The sequence below is a fragment of the Oratosquilla oratoria genome, chromosome 15 (assembly GCF_046742065.1).
Source record: "Oratosquilla oratoria isolate Oo_2021 chromosome 15, ASM4674206v1, whole genome shotgun sequence".
Taxonomy (NCBI): Eukaryota; Metazoa; Arthropoda; class Malacostraca; order Stomatopoda; family Squillidae; genus Oratosquilla; species Oratosquilla oratoria.
Window position 1 is genome coordinate 9,140,979 of NC_134791.1, and position 16,194 is coordinate 9,157,172.

Sequence of the window (16,194 nt, forward strand, 5' to 3'; positions counted from 1 at the left end):
TTGGCATACTCCTCCTTTGTAATATGTAGGTATCATATATATATATATATATATAATATATATATATATATATATATATATATATATATATATATATATATATATATATATATATATATATATGCTGTTAATCTTGATCCTCTATCATGGGAAGTCTACATTTTGTAATGGCTTACGTTTGCTAGTTTCCTTATTGAGATGAGAGACAGACTCCCTTTGGTTTTGGCCTTTACCTGCATAAAATCGCCTGACGGCAGCCATAATAAAAATACAAGTGCTCCTTGGTACGGACGGGATAATGTATGTTTTTGTATAAGTATGTAAATTTATGTATATGTATTCATGTATTTATGTTTATATGTATGTATGCATGTATGCACCTGTGTATGTATGTATACATGTTTGTGTACAAGGTTATGTGAATGTTTGTGTAAGTTTAAGTTTTATGTGTATGTATGCATGTATCCACCTGTGTATGTATGTATACATATTTGTAAGTTTATGTGTATGTTTGTGTGTCAGTTTAAGTGTATGTTTGTGTGTGTGTATGTTTTTACGTATTTATCCCTGATTGAAGACGCCGAAGGCGACAAAAGAATCATCGAACTTTATCACCTTTGCCCTGTGTGCTTGGATAGCCAGGGCAAGTGACAATAACCGGTACCCCTTAGGAGGCTTTAGTAACGAAATACGGCATCGAAGCTCGGCGCACGTGAAGCGTCTCCTGGCGCGCGCTCTGTTCTCCTCTCCCTCCTCACCCACCTCCTCTTCTCCCCCTTCACCCTGGTCATCACCTCGAGTGGACCAACATTGCATCACAACTTTGGGTGCTCTCTTTCTCTCTCTCTCTCCCTCTCTCTCTCTCTTTCTCTCTCTTTCTCTCTCTCTCTCTCTCTCCTCTCTCTCTCCCCTCTCTCTCTCTCTCTCACACACACACACACTCATTTTTTCTCTTTCTTTGTATCTTTTATATTTTTCCTCTCCCCTCTTCACTCTTTTCTATATTTTCTCTTTCTCCTCTGTTTTTTCTCTCTTGTATTTCTTACTCTCTATTTTCTTATTCTTTCTTCTCCCCCCTCTTTCCTCTTTTCCCCCTTTTTCTCTTTTATCATACTTTATCTCCTCTTTTTTTCTATATCCCTTTACTTTAATTCTCTATCTCTCTTTTCTCTCTTTGTCCTTTGTCTCTCGCCCTCCCTCCCTCCCCCCACCGTAAGTGCTTCTCCCCTCTCTCTCCCCCCTTCCCCAATTACTTCCCCTCACTGTCCCCTCTCACTGTCACCCTCCCCACGCTGGACATTTCCTACGCCTTCTTCAAGTCCAACAACTCCCGGATTTCAAGCCTCTTGTGTGTGTGTATGTATATAATATATATATATATATATATATATATATATATATATATATATATATATTCATTTAATCTCTCTTAAACTTCTCTCTCTGCGATGACAGCGCCACCACCGTTCCTGTGAAAGGTGCATGTGTCTGGTTCTCGTAGTACATAGGGTTAAGGTGACTTGGGGCTAACTTGAATCGTCTCCGGCTTCATTTCTTTCATTGTGAGGTCACGCTAGGAGGCGCTTAACCTTAACCGAGATTATCACCTTTGCCCTACGTGTTAGGGAATCTATTGGGTCATTAAGGATCGCTGAGACCTGCGGGATTCGAATTCAGATCTGATGCACGATTGAAACAAACCTACCACACCGATATCTTAGTGTGGCACATTGGTCTTCGAATTTGTTTCGACACTGTGTAGTCCCGAGTTCAGTTCCCGTCTAGCGAGGTGGGACATGCCTGAGGAGCATCGCGGCCTCTTCTCAGTCCACTCGACATACCTTCATCTCCTTTCAGTACTTTGAGGTCCTCCATGTTCGGTATAGATTATACCAGCTGCTATCTCAGCACACGGCCACTTGATCTCCTCCTCCTCCTCCTCCTCCTCTTCCTCCTCCTTTTCCTCCTCTTCCCTCTTCTTTTCTTTCTCTTCTTTTTCCTTCTCCTCTTCCTCCTCTTTCCTCTTCTTTTCTGTCTCCTCTTTTTCCTCCTCCTCCGCCTCTTTTCTCTTCTCTCTTCTCCTATTCTTTCTCCTCCTTTTCTTCCTTCTTCTCTTCATACTTCTCTTCCTCCTTTTCTTTTTATTCCTTTTTCTCCTCCTCCTCCTCTTCCCCCTCTTCTTCCTCCTCCTTCTCCTCTTGTCTCTTCTCTCTTCTCTTTTTCTTTCTCCTCTTCTTCCGTCTCTTCCTCCTCCTTGTCTTCATCTTTCTCCTCCTCCTCTTCCTCCTCTTCTTTTTATTCTTTTTTTTACTCTTCCTCCTCTCCTCTTTTCTCTTCTCTGTTCTTTCTTCTCGTCCTCCTCTTCTTCCTTCTCCTACTCCAGTACCTACTATCCCTCCTGCTTTCTCCTCTTCCTCCTCCTCTTCCTCCTCTTCCTTTTACCTTCTTCCTCACCTCCCCCAGTCATATGTCTCCACCACATTCCTTCTCTTCCTCTTCTTCCTCTTCTCTTCCCTTCTTCCTCACCTTCCCATTCATATGTCCCCACCACTTTCCTCCTCTTCCTCTTCCCTTCTTCCTTCTCCTCCCTAGTCATATATCCCTACCATTTTCTTCCTCTTCTTCCTCCTCTTCCTCTTGGTCCCCTTCCTCCTCCTCCTCAATCGAATGCCCCCACCACTTTCCTCCTCTTCCTTCTCCTTCTTTTTCTTCCTCCTTTTCCTCTTCTTCCTCCTGTTCCGCTTCCTATCCTCCTCCTCCCCAGTCCAATGCCTCCACCACCTTCTTCCTCTTCTTCCTCCTCTTCCTCTTCTTCCCCTTCCTCCCCTTCCTCCTTCTCCCTAGTTCATATGTCCACACCACTTTCCTCCTCTTCCTCTTCTTCCTCCTCTTCCTCCTCCTTCCTCTTCTTCCTCCTCTTCCTCTTCTTCCTCCTCTTCCTCTTTTCATTTTCCTCCTCCCCAGTCGAATACCCCCACCACTTCCCTCCTCTTCCTCGTCTTCCTCATCTTCATCTTCCTCATCTTCCTCTTCTTCCTCTTCCCTTCTCCCTCACCTCCCAAGTCATATGCCCCCACCACTTTCCTCCTCTTCCTCTTCTTCCCCTTCCTCCTCCTCCTCCTCCTCCTCCTCCTTCCCCTCCTCCTCTTCCCTTCTTCCTCACCTCCCAAGTCATATGCCCCCACCACTTTCCTCCTCTTCTTCCTCCTCTTCCTCTTCTTCCCTTTCCTCCTCCTCCCAAGTCATATGCCCCCACCACTTCCCTCCTCTTCTTCCTCCTCTTCCTCTTCTTCCCTTTCCTCCTCCTCCCTAGTCATATGCCCCCGCCACTTTCCTCCTCTTCTTCTTCCCTTCCTCCTCTTCCCCAGTCATATGCCCCCACCATTTTCCTCCTCTTCCTCTTCTTCCTCTTTCTCCTCCTCCTCCCTCTTCCTCTTCCCTCCTCCCAAGTCATATGCCCCCACCACTTCTCCTCTTCCTCCTCTTCCTCTTCTTCCCTTTCCTCCTCCCTAGTCATATGCCCCCGCCACTTTCCTCTTCTTCCTCTTTCTCCTCCTCCTCCCCAGTCATATGTCCCCACTACTTTCTCCTCTTCCTCTTCTTCCTCCTCTTCCCTTCCTCACCTCCCCAGTCGTATGTCCCACCACTTTCCTCCTCTTCCTCTTTTTCCTCTTTCTCTTCTTCCCCCTCCTCTTCCTCTTCCCATCCTCCTCCTCCCAAGTCATATGTCCACACCATTTTCCTCCTCTTCTTCTTCCTCCTCCTCCTCCTCTTCCTCCTCTTCCCACCACCACCACCACTTTTTTTTTTTTTTTTTAGTCCTTCAACCCTCGGGCGGTTCGACCAATCTGACCATTGGCCAACTCCCTCGTTGGTGTCATCAATATTGACGCTGCATCAGTCCCCTACGGCGCCAATGGCCGCGCGCCATAGACTCAACAACAGGGTCCCGGGTTCGATTCCCGCGCGGTGGGGATTCTTGTTTGATTCCTCGAGAGCCTTTGTGTGGCTTTCAGACGCCTTGTCCTTTGTTGGAAGGGGGGAATAAATAATAGTAGCATTATTTTACTAAAAATATAAGAATTATAGTAATTATGTAATTATAATAATATAATAATGATAGAAGTAATGATAACAGTAATAATAATAATAATAATGTTATAACAGTGATATGATAATGAAGATGATAATAATGATAATTATAGAAATAATGATAATCATAATGATAATAGTTATGATGATAATAATAATGATATAACAATAATTATATTGATGATAATAATAGACTAGTTATATTAATGATGACAATAACATTGATAATAACTAAAAATATATGTACTAATAATAACGAAAATTATCTTGATAACAAAGATCGTAAATAAAGATAAGTACAGAAAATAAGTAGAAAAATCAATAAATTGAAATATATGATCATGTGAAGAGGGTCTTACCCCAAGAGGCACTTCATGGTCGGAACGGCCACCTTTGCCCTCCGTGCTTGGAGCGCCCGTGTTGGGTTCCATGGATTGCTGCAAGGTGAGGTCGAAACAAATCCGCCACAGAGCCACGTGTCAACAAACACAACATAATATTCCTTCCCCTTTCTATACCACTCACTACCACAACTACCACCACAACTACCATAACTACCACCTTTATCGCTTCTCTGAACATATCGCTCCCAACACCAACTACTACTACCACCATCGCTACCCACCACCACTACCACCATCACTACCAATACCTTTACCACCACCACTAATACAACCAATACCACCACCTACACAAACTACTACTACCATCACCTACTACCACCACTATCAATACATGTACCACCACCACTAATACCACTAACACCACTACCTACCACCACCAACCACCAACATCACCTACCACCACTACCACCACCGATACCACCACCACTACCACCACCATCACCACCACTATCACTACCACCACTAACACCACCTACCACCACCATCACCTACTAACACCATTACCACCATCACTGCCAATACATTTACCACCACAACTAACACCACCACCTACCTCCCACCACCACCACCAACCAATCAGCTGTCACAACATCTCCTTCACGATCTTCATCTCGAACTCCCAAGACGTCTTGAGGACCCGTCAATGGGCGACCTTAGGGTACTGACCCGTTGGCGCTGTTGCCCAGTACAGGAGAAGGGGTCTTGCCCTCGGCTGAATAAAATCGCCTGGCGGCGTTCGCCAGAGGAAAGTGTGTAAAGGGTGGCATCGTAGCGAGGGTTTTTATTTATTTATTAGTTTTTATTTGTTTTTTATTTTTTTCTTTATCTTTATTTTTCTTTATTTATATTATTTATATTTATTTACTAATTATTATTATTATTATTTTTTTTTTTTTTTTTTTTTGGGGGGGGCGTGCCCGTACAGAAAGATTACCCCCTTCAACACTGCGACGTACCTTATATAATTTATTCTGGCGTAAGACACACGATTCTTTCCACCGGGGTCCCGACCACCAGGGCCTCCCTTCAGGCTGGAGACCGCGCTCCCCCCTCTCCCTAAACCCCCTAAACCCCCTAACCACCCCCTAGACTGAATAGAATTACCCGCCGACAATTGTCTCCTAATTGAAGGTATATCATGTCCCCGTGAATCACGTTAGGGGGCACTCCCATCATACACTTGTGCTATTATGTAATCATCTCTCTCCCCCCCTTCCCCCTTCCCCCCTCTCCCCTCCCCCCTCCCCTTCGTCGTATCTCTAATGATTGAAATAACGCCACTCCCTCTCTCTCTGTCTCTGCCTCTCTCTTTCTGTCTTTCTTCCTCTTTTTCTCTTTCCTCTTTCTCTCTCTCTCTCTCTCTCTCTCTCTCTCTCTCTCTCTCTCTCTCTCTCTCTCTCTCTCTCTCTCTCTCTCTCTCTCTCTCTCTCTCTCTCTTACTCACTTTGCGGTACCATAAGCTGTAAATCAATCAATCAATTAATTCTCTCTGTATCTCTCTCTCTTCTTCCCTCTCCTCTTTCTCCTCTTCCTTCTTTCATTATATTCTTTCCTGTCTCTCTTTTACCTATCTCTTTTCTCACTGTCTTCTCCCTCTCTCTCCCTCTCTCTCTCTCTCTCTCTCTCTCTCTCTCTCTCTCTCTCTCTCTCTCTCACACACACACACAAAGTTAGATGAGAAAGTGGTGTGTGCAAAAACAATACATGAATTTAAAAATAGTTTAGATAAAATGAGATATGAAGACGGGACCCCACGAGCATAGCTCCCCTTCCTGTAAAATACAACTATGTAAACGTAAACACACACACACACACACACACACACACACACACACACACACACACACATTCTGCGATACCATATGCTGTAAATAAATCAATCAATTATCTGCCTCTCTTTTTTCCCTTCCTCTTTCTCTTCTTCCTTCCTTCACTATCTTCTTTCCTGTTTCTCTTTTACATATCTCTTCTCTTCCTCTCTTCTTTCCCCTCTTTTCTTTCCACTTTCTTCTCTCCTTCTCTTCTTTCCCCTCCCCTCCCTCACTTTTCTTCCCTTTCTCTCTTCTTCCCTCTCTTTTTCTTCCTTCTCCCTCGTCTCCTCCCTCTTCCTCTTCCCCCTCCTCTCTTCTTTTTCTTCCTTCCCTCACTTTTTCCACCTCTCTTCTCCCCTTTCTCTCTTCTTCTCTTCTTCTCTTCTTCTCTTCTTCTCCCCTTCTCTTCTCTCCCTCTCTCCCCACATCCCTTGCTCTCTCTATTCTTCCCCTCGCTCTTCTTCCTCTCTTTCTCCATCCTCCTCTTTTTTCTTCCCTCCTTCTCTTCTTCCCTCCCTCTATCTCCTCGCCCCTCCCTCTCTCTCTTCTTCCCTCCCTACCTCCTTCTCTTTTTCCCTCCATCCCTCCTCCTCGTTTTACCTCCATCCCTCCTCTTCTTCCCTCCCTCTCTTCTTCCCTCCCTCTCTTCTTCCCTTCGCCCTCCTTTTCTTCCTCTCTTCCCTCCGTCCCCCCTTTTCTCTTCATTCCCTTTCCTCCCTCTCTCTTCTTCCCTCTCTTTTATTTCTCCTTCCTCTCTTCTTCTTCCTTCTCTCTCTTTGTCTCCTCTCCTTTCCTCCCTTCCCCTCCCAACCTTCCACCTCATTACCTCCCACACCCTCCCTCCCTCCCTCCCCTCCGTCCCTCCCTCCCCTCCGTCCCTCCCTCTCTCCCTCCCTCCCTCCCTCCCTCCCTCCTTCCCTCCCTCCTTCATTACCTCCACTTCCTCCCAATAATCTCTCCCCCTCATTCCCCCAATCCCCCCATCTCCCCCTCATCCCCCCCAATCCACGTGCCGCCGCGCCCCTAGGGCTCCGACCTGACCTCTGAGACCTTAGAATAGTGAGGGAGGGTTTCCCTGAAGAAGAGGGAGAGACGAGACAGAGAAGTTTGCAGGAGTAGCGTGGTTTCCCTGAAGTTGAATAAAATCACCTGGCGACGCTCCACATATTGCCAGGGGGAAGGAGTGGGGGTGGTGTAATGGCTAGACAGAAGGTGGAGAGACAATGACAGAGAAGTTTGCAGGAGTAGCGTGGCAGGGGGATGGTGCAGTCGTGCAGGTCATACAGAAGTTCGGGGAAGATCTATCAATCCATCACCTAATAAACGAATAAATCATAAATAAATAAATTAATTGGTGAATTGAAAATTTTCGAAATCCTTTCCTGTCCCCCTTAAGCAAGATCGACCCCGGCGAGACGTAAATGTGAGTGCACCCATCACAGGAACGGGTGCGGCGGTGGCGTGGTAATGGAAGTTGGAACGCTGTCATGCTGATGTTGCCATATTAAGCGCCGAGGATTAGAAAAAGAATATTAATACTTAACACATCCCGCCCCTTCCGCATACTTGACACTCCACCTCCTCCTCCTCCTCCTCCCCTCCTCCCCTCCTCCTCCTCCTCCTCCTCCCCTCCTCCCCTCCTCCTCCACCTCCTATTCCTCCTGCTTCTTCTTTGCCTCCTCTTCTTCCACTCCTCCGCCTCCTCCTCCTGCTTCTTCTTCTCTTTTCCTTTCCCTCCTCCTCCTCCTCCTCCTCCTCCTCCTCCTGCTTCTTCTTCTTCTCCTCTTCTTCCACTCCTCCGCCTCCTCCTCCTCCTCCTCCTCCTGCTTCTTCTCTTTTTCTTCCCCTCCTCCTCCAAACTCCTCTTCCTCCTCCTTCTCCCCCTCCTCCTCCTGCTTCTTCTTCTCCTCGTCTTTCCCTCCTCCTCCTCCTCCTCCTGCTTCTTCTCCTCTTCTTCCCCTCTTCTTCCCCTCCACCTCCTCCTCTTCCTACTTCTTCTTCTCTTCTTCCCCTCCCCCTCCACCTTCTCCAACTTCTCTTTTTCTTCCCCTCCTCCTCCAAATTCAAACTCCTCTTCCTCCTCTTCATCCTCTTCCTCTGAATATGTCGCAGTAGATTTCATTTGTGTGTGTGTGTGTGTGTGTGTGTGTGTGTGTGTGTGTGTGTGCGTGCGTGTGTGCGTGTGTCTCTCTGTAGTGGTTCTCGTACAATAGTTAACATGTTAACCCCGAAGAGGTTTATCTTAACTGAGAAACCACTTCCCTGACGGTAAATTGATAAACCAAATGATAATGATAATCATGATGATGATATGGTTTAACATCACAAATCCCCCTATCGGAGGGCTAGGACGGTGCCCCTCACAGAGGACCTTTGTAGCCTTGGTTCAAATTCGCCAGTGGCAGGATTCGAACCGCCAAACCCTCGATCTTCGCCGCAAGTAACGACGCTTTAATAGATTCGTCTTATTTCTTTATGTATATATATATATATATATATATATATATATATATATATATTCGTTTTTACACTTTATGGACAAAAGTTTTCGTTCAGCTTAGTAAAATCCTCAAACATGAAGGAAAACAAGAAAAAAAAAAACGAGTAGCGGGTGTGTCCAAGCCTACTACTAATCTTCTTCCTCTTTTTTTTCTTCTTTTCTTCTTCTTCTTCTTCTTCTTTTCTTCTTTTTCCTCTTTTCTTCTTCTTCCTCTTTTTCTTCTTCCGCTTTTTCTTCTTCTTTTCTTCTTTTTTCCTCTTTTCTTCTTCTTCTTTCTCTTTTTCTTCTTCCGCTTTTTCTTCTTTTCTTCTTCTACTTCTTCAACTTCTTTTCTTCTTCTTCTACTTCTTCAACTTCTTTTCTTCTACTTTTTTCCTCTACTTTTCTTCTTCTTTTCTTCTTCCTCTTCTTCTTCTTCCGCTTCTTCTTCCTCTTTTTCTTCTTCTTCTACTTCTTCTTCTTCTTCCTCTTCTTCTTCTTCTACTACTACTACTCCTACCTTTATCTTCCTCTTCTTCCTCTTTTTCTCTTCCAACCCTACCATTGTCCTCGCTTTCATTCTGTTCATTATTGTTCAATATTTTATCTGTTCTTGTCTTCATTCTTGTCCTCCTTTTCCTCCCAACATCTGTTGTCCTTCGCATTCCAGCCTCCTTTTCCTTCCAGATGTGACAAACCAGCATGTGTACTCCTTTCACCATGAGGTTCTGGAAGTCTCTTCCTCTTTTTTTTTTTTTTTCCTTCTTCTGCTTCTTCTTTTTTCTTCTTCTTCTTCTTCTTCTTCTTCTTCTTCTTCTTCTTCTTCTTCTTCTTCTTCTTCTTCTTCTTCTTCTTCTTCTTCTTCTTCTTCTTCTTCTTCTTCTTCTTCTTCTTTTTTCTTTCTTTAAGAAAGATAGTTTCCTTGTACCGGTACTTGACTCAGAATTTCTGTGAAGACTTTTTCCAGATTTTTTTTTCTGTTGCACTTCAGTCTCTCTCTGTCTTTCTCTCTCTATATCAGTCTCCTCCTCTCTCCCCCTCTCTTTCTCTCTCTCCCTCTCTCTCTATCTCTATTTCTCTCTCTCTCTCTCTCTCTCTCTCTCTCTCTCTCTCTCTCTCTCGTGCATGTATTAAAACTTATCAACATAGAGCAAAATGACTATGGAAATCACAAGTACCTTGATTGGAAAAAATCTTATTGAAAGAAAAAATCGTATTAAAATCAGAATATTACCCATTTTCATGACAGGGATTCTTCGATATAGAATATTTTAACTCTTGCTTTCCGGGAGACTAGCTAGGCTAAGATAAGCTAGGTTAAGTTAGGTTAGGTTAGGTTAAGTTAAGTTAGGTTAGGTTAAGTTAGGTTAGGTTAGGTTAGGTTAAGTTAGGCTAGGTTAGGTTAAGTTGAGTTAGATTAAGCTAGGTTAAGTTAAGCTAGATTAGGTTAAGTTGGGCTAGGTTAGGTTAAGTTAGGTTAAGCTAGGTTAAGCTAGGTTAAGTTAAGCTAGGTTAAGTTAAGCTAGGTTAGGTTAAGTTAGGCTAGGTTAGGTTAAGATAGGTTAAGCTAAATTAAGTTAGGCTAGGTTAGGTTAGGTTTAAGCTAGGTTACAAGTACTGGGAACATTTTAAGAAAAACTCAAATGAAATATTGTGAATGTTTTCTATGATTTTCATTTCAATACCATTGAAATTGAAATTGAAAATGAATAGATGAATAAATGATGAGGCATTCTGACAGATTGACGTGGGTGGGAAGAAGAAACGGAGGAGTCTTAGTCTGAGTTTATTCCTGACTAGTTTCGCTTTGAGGTTAATGTGAAACTAGTCAGGGATAAACTCGGACTAAGGATTACAAAGGCGGAGCATGCCGACAGGAGACCTTTTGGTCCATAACTAGGCCGGATGAGAAAAAAAATTATAATAATGATAAATAAATTATTAGAATTATAATAATATATATAATAATAAAATAAATAAATAAATAGTAAATAATAATAAATTGACATAGACTCATGTGTTTCCTCTTACCGCCAACATAAAATATATCACCAGATAAATAAATAAATAAATATATGAATAACTGAAGAAATAAATCAAAATTAATATAGCAACAAATGACTAGATAAGTACATACGTGAGCAAATGAATAGATAGAAAAAAAATGATGATTAAAAGATTAAGGTCTGGTTAGCAGCATCCTGTGAAAGGTCGCCATTATCCCATCTAACAGGATAGAAACGCTGGTAGACTACAGGATATTCTTTCTTAACCTTTTTTAGTGCCCGTACCCCTTGATATATATAAAAGATATATATCGTACCCCACATCCAATACAAATACAATGCAAAACATATGAGAAAGGATTAGTGATACAAACCTTGCTTTGCTTTCTCGTTGTAAATATACAGTGCCGTTGCACTGGCTACCATGTCACGTACCCTCAGGTACAAAGTTTCGTATTCCCTTAGAGATACAGCATGAGCCGACTTTTGAGCGCAAGACAATTGAGCGCCGACAATTGAGCACAAGATAATTGAGCGCAGTAATATTTGATCGCCATTGTTTCAAAATACAGTCATGGGATGTAAATAAAATTATATTTAAACAAAATAATGTAAAAAATAGAAATACAACTGAGCGCAAGACAATTGAGCGCAGTAGTATTTGAGCGCCATTATTTCAAACTACAGTTATGAGGTGTAAATAAAATTATATTTAAACAAAATAATGTAGAAAACAGAAATGTTCTTAACCCCAAGTAAGTCTGGACATAAAGAAAACATCACTATCGACTCGTGTAATTAACTCTCGTGTCATTTGGTTTGGTCTTTTCATTTTCTCGTTCATTAAGCCTTAGATCCCTTGACTTCTAGTCCTGGGACATGGTAGGGGTGTCACACTGTCCGGTCGCGCCGTTGCGGCTTTTTGTTGGTGACAGCAAAGTCTCCTTAAGGAGTCATTAGACTTGAAAGGTTACGAGAGTCTTTGAAGAACCAGGGTGGGATGGTGGTCGGTATTATCAAGTTCTGGCTGTCGCCAGGTGATTTTATTAAGATTATTAAACTTTGAGACATTATCTGGCCGCATCTGTCGTCGCCGCACAGAGAAGATGGGGATCACATGAAGAATCGTCACCCCAGACTTCGACAGGGCGACAATTCTTCAGAGGGCTATCCTAGAGTGAAAACTCTTCTTGTGGGCTATCGTAGTGTGAACATTCTTCATGTGGGCTATCCCAGTGTGATACTTCTTCTGTGGGCTCTCCTAGGGTGACAATTCTTCATGTTGGCCATCCTGGGTTTACGATTCTTCGGTTCTATAAGTTGATGACAATAAGCATAACCCTCATTCAACCTAACCTAACCTAATCTTTATTCCACTATTGATATTCGGCGTACTGGGGGTGACAATTCTTCAGGTGGGATCTGATGGGGTGACAATTCTTCAAGTGGGCGTTCTGGGGTGACAGCTCTGAAAGTGGACTTAATGGAACACGTCAGTGTGCCCAAACTTTAGTAACACCCTGTACAGTCCACATCAAGAACATCAGTGCATTCCCAGAGCTGGGCGCGTTCCTCAGTGCGTTCCTAGGTGCGTTCCGTTTTTGTTTGGCCACGGTTAGCGTTCCCAAACTATTAAAACTTAAGAGACGGGTTCATACCGAAATAAAAGTCCGGTAGGCCACATACTATACCAAAGAAAAATTTCGTAGGCCACATCCAAAAGGTAGGCTACATGCTATACCGGCACCTATATTGCTTTAATAGTTTGGGAGCGCTAACCTTGACCAAACTAAAGCGGAACGCACCTGGGAACGCATCAAGGAACGCGCCCAGCTCTGTGCATTCTAGTGTGAAATGGCAAAGACTGGAATGTCAAGTGGGAGAAAGTATTTGATGAAGATGGACGGCGTAGTACATATGTGTGCGATTCGCGAACCATCTTGTCTGACACATTCCTACAGCCGAGGATTTATTGTTCAAAATCGTTTTGCTCGGTTTTAATTTTCGAAGGATGTTTTCCTCGTTCACTCACACACACGCACACGCACACACACACACACACACACACACACACACACACACACACACACACACACACACACACACACACACACACACACACACACAAAGAGACATCAGATGTAAACGACAATTAGGTAAATGCAATTAAGTAAACGTATGTATACACACGCTTACGCTTACGGGCACGCGTGCGCACACACACACACACACACACACACACACACACACACACACACACACACACACACACACACACACTCAAAGAGACAGCATCAGTTGTATACGTCAGTTAGGTAAATGTAATTAAGTAAACGTGCACACACACACACACACACACACACACACACACACACACACACACACACACACACACACACACACACACACACACACACACACACACACACACACACACACAAAGACATCAGATGTAAACTACTATTTGGTAAATGCAATTAAGTAAACGTATGTATACACACGCTTACGCTTACGGGCACGCGTGCGCGCGCACACACACACACACACACACACACACACACACACACACACACACATACACACACTCAAAGAGACAGCATCAGTTGTATACGTCAGTTAGGTAAATGTAATTAAGTAAACGTGCACACACACACACACACACACACACACACACACACACACACACACACACACACACACACACACACACACACACACACACACACACACACACACACAGGATACCGTCTCGAAAGTACAGGGAAAGCATAGACAGGGACGACTGACTGTCCATATGTGTGATTTGACTTGAGGGTCACATTCCTCCCCCCGTCTTATCCCTGTCATCAGCGGTGGACGCGTTGACTAGGGCAGCTTGTCCCCCCCCCCACGCGGGGGCAAGTGTGGGGAGGAAGGGGAGGTGGGTGGGTGGGTGGGTGGGTGGGGCAGTGGGTTGCGTGTCAGGGGGCAACCGTTATCTGCTTTCCTCTCTCTCTCTCTCTCTCTCTCTCTCTCTCTCTCTCTCTCTCTCTCTCTCTCTCTCTCTCTCTCTCTCTCTCTCTCTCTCTCTCTCTCTCTCTCTCTCTCGTTATGTTTCTTCTTTTGTCTATCTCTCTCTCTCTCGTTATTTCTCCTTTTCTCTCGCTCTCTCTACTTTCCTCTCTCTCTCTCTCTCTCTCTCTCTCTCTCTCTCTCTCTCTCTCTCTCTCTCTCTCTCTCTCTCTCTCTCTCTCTCTCTCGTTATGTTTCTCCTTTTCTCTCTCTCTCTCGATGTTTCTCTTTCTCTTTCTCTCTTTCGTTATGTTTCTCCTTTTCTCTCTCTCGCTGTTTCTCTTTCTCTTTCTCTCTTTCGTTATGTTTCTCCTTTTCTCTCTCTCGCTGTTTCTCCTTTTCTCTCGCTCTCTCCCTCTCTATGTATCTATTTATCTATGTATATGTCTCTATTTTCTATCTCTATTTCTCACCCACCCACAAACCCTCTCCCCAGTTTCAGGGAGCATTGATGGTACAGTGGTTGTCGTGCTCGACTCACTCTGCCATGGGTTCGAGTCCTTCTCTCGCGTTGGGCCTCGATCTCGGCTCGTAGGCCCAGGTTCGACCTCGAACGCGCACCGGCTGTCCGAACACGTAGGGCAAGAGTGACGGCATCGGTCGAAGACTGGGGACAATAAATATTCGTACTCGTAAATTTCACAGGAAGGGGTACAGCGTTGACATCGCAACAGAGGAAAAGGTTCATTTTCTTCCCTGACCTTTCTCCCTCCCTCCCTCCCTCCCTCCCTCCCTCCCTCCCACCCTTTCTCCATCACTCCCTCTTTTTCTCCCTCCTCCCCTCCCTCCCTCTTCCCCTCCCTCCCTCCTTCCCTCCCCCTCCCTCCCTCTCTCCTTCCCTCCTTCCTTTCCTCCCTCCCTCCCACTCCCTCCCTCTCTCCTCATACTCCCTCCATCTCCTTCCTCCCTCCTTCCCTCCTCCTCTCCCTCCCTCCCTTTCTCCCTCCATCCACCCCTCCCTCCTTCTCCCTCTCTCCCCTTCCCTCCATATATTCCTCCTTCCCTCCTTCCCTTCTTCCTCCCTCCCTCCATCTCCTTCCTCCCTGCTTCCCTCTTTCCCTCCCCAGTTCCCTCCGTCCCATACTGCCTATCTCTTTCCTTTCTTCCCTAACCCTCCTTCTCTCTCTCCTTCCCTCCTTTACTCCCTCTCTCCCTCCCGCCTTCACTCTCTCTTTCCTTCCCTCCTTCCTTTCCTCCCTCCTTCCCTCCACTCTCTCCTGTCCTCCCTTGTACCCCCCTCCTCCTCCATCTCTATTCCCCCTCCCACCTCCAAAATTTCTTCTATCTCTCCTACATTCTCACTTTCTCCTCCTCCTCCTTCTCCTTCTCCGCCTCGTCCTTCTCCTCCTCCTCCTTCTCCTTCTCTGCCACGTCCTTCTCCTCCTCCTCCTCCTCCTCCTCCCCTCTTTCTCTTCTTCCTTCCCACAACAACCCGTCTTTCCATTCCCACCTATGCCCCTCCTCCTCCTCCTCATACTCCTTTTCATCCTCTTCCTCCTCCTCTCCTCCAACTTCCCCTGCATCTCCTCCTCCTCCTCCTCCCTCTCCTCCTCTTTCCTCCTCCCCCACCCACTCCCTCTTCCCCTTCCCCACTCACTTTCCTTTCCCATCCTCTTCCTCCCCTCTTCCTCTTCCCCTTCCAAACCTCCTCTCCTTTCCCTTTCCCCACCCCTTGTCTCTCCTCTTCCTCCTCCTCCCCTCCTCCTCCTCCTTTCCTCTTCCCTTTCTCCACCCACTCCCCTCTCCCCACTCCCTTCTCTTTCTCCACCTCTTTCCTCCTCTCTTTCCCTCCTCTCTCTCTCTCTCTCTCTCTCTCTCTCTCTCTCTCTCTCTCTCTCTCTCTCTCTCTCTCTCTCTCTCTCTCTCTCTCTCTCTCTCTCACACACACACACACACACACACACACACACACACACACACACACACACACACACACACACACACACACACACACACACACACACACACAAACACACACAGACACGCACAGACACCTGACCAGTCGTGGCGAAGTAATGCAACCGGAATGCTCGTGATCAGGTGGAGGGAGGGAGGGGGAGAGGGTGGAAGACACCTTTGAACACCAACACCTTTACGTCTTCCTCTTCTTCTTCCTCTTCTTCTTCCTCTTCCTCTTCCTCTTCTTCCTCTTCAGCCTCTTCTTCCTCTTCATTCTTATATTCTTCTTCCTCTTCATCCTCTTCTTCTCCTCCCTCCTCTTCCTTCGCTTCTGCCTCTTCCTCCTCCTCCTCTTCCTCCTCCTCCTCCGTCTCTTCTTCCTCTTCTTAGTCGGCGTATTTGTCTTTTAATTTCTTCTCGTTTTCCTACTTTCTCTTCTTCCCTCCTCCTCC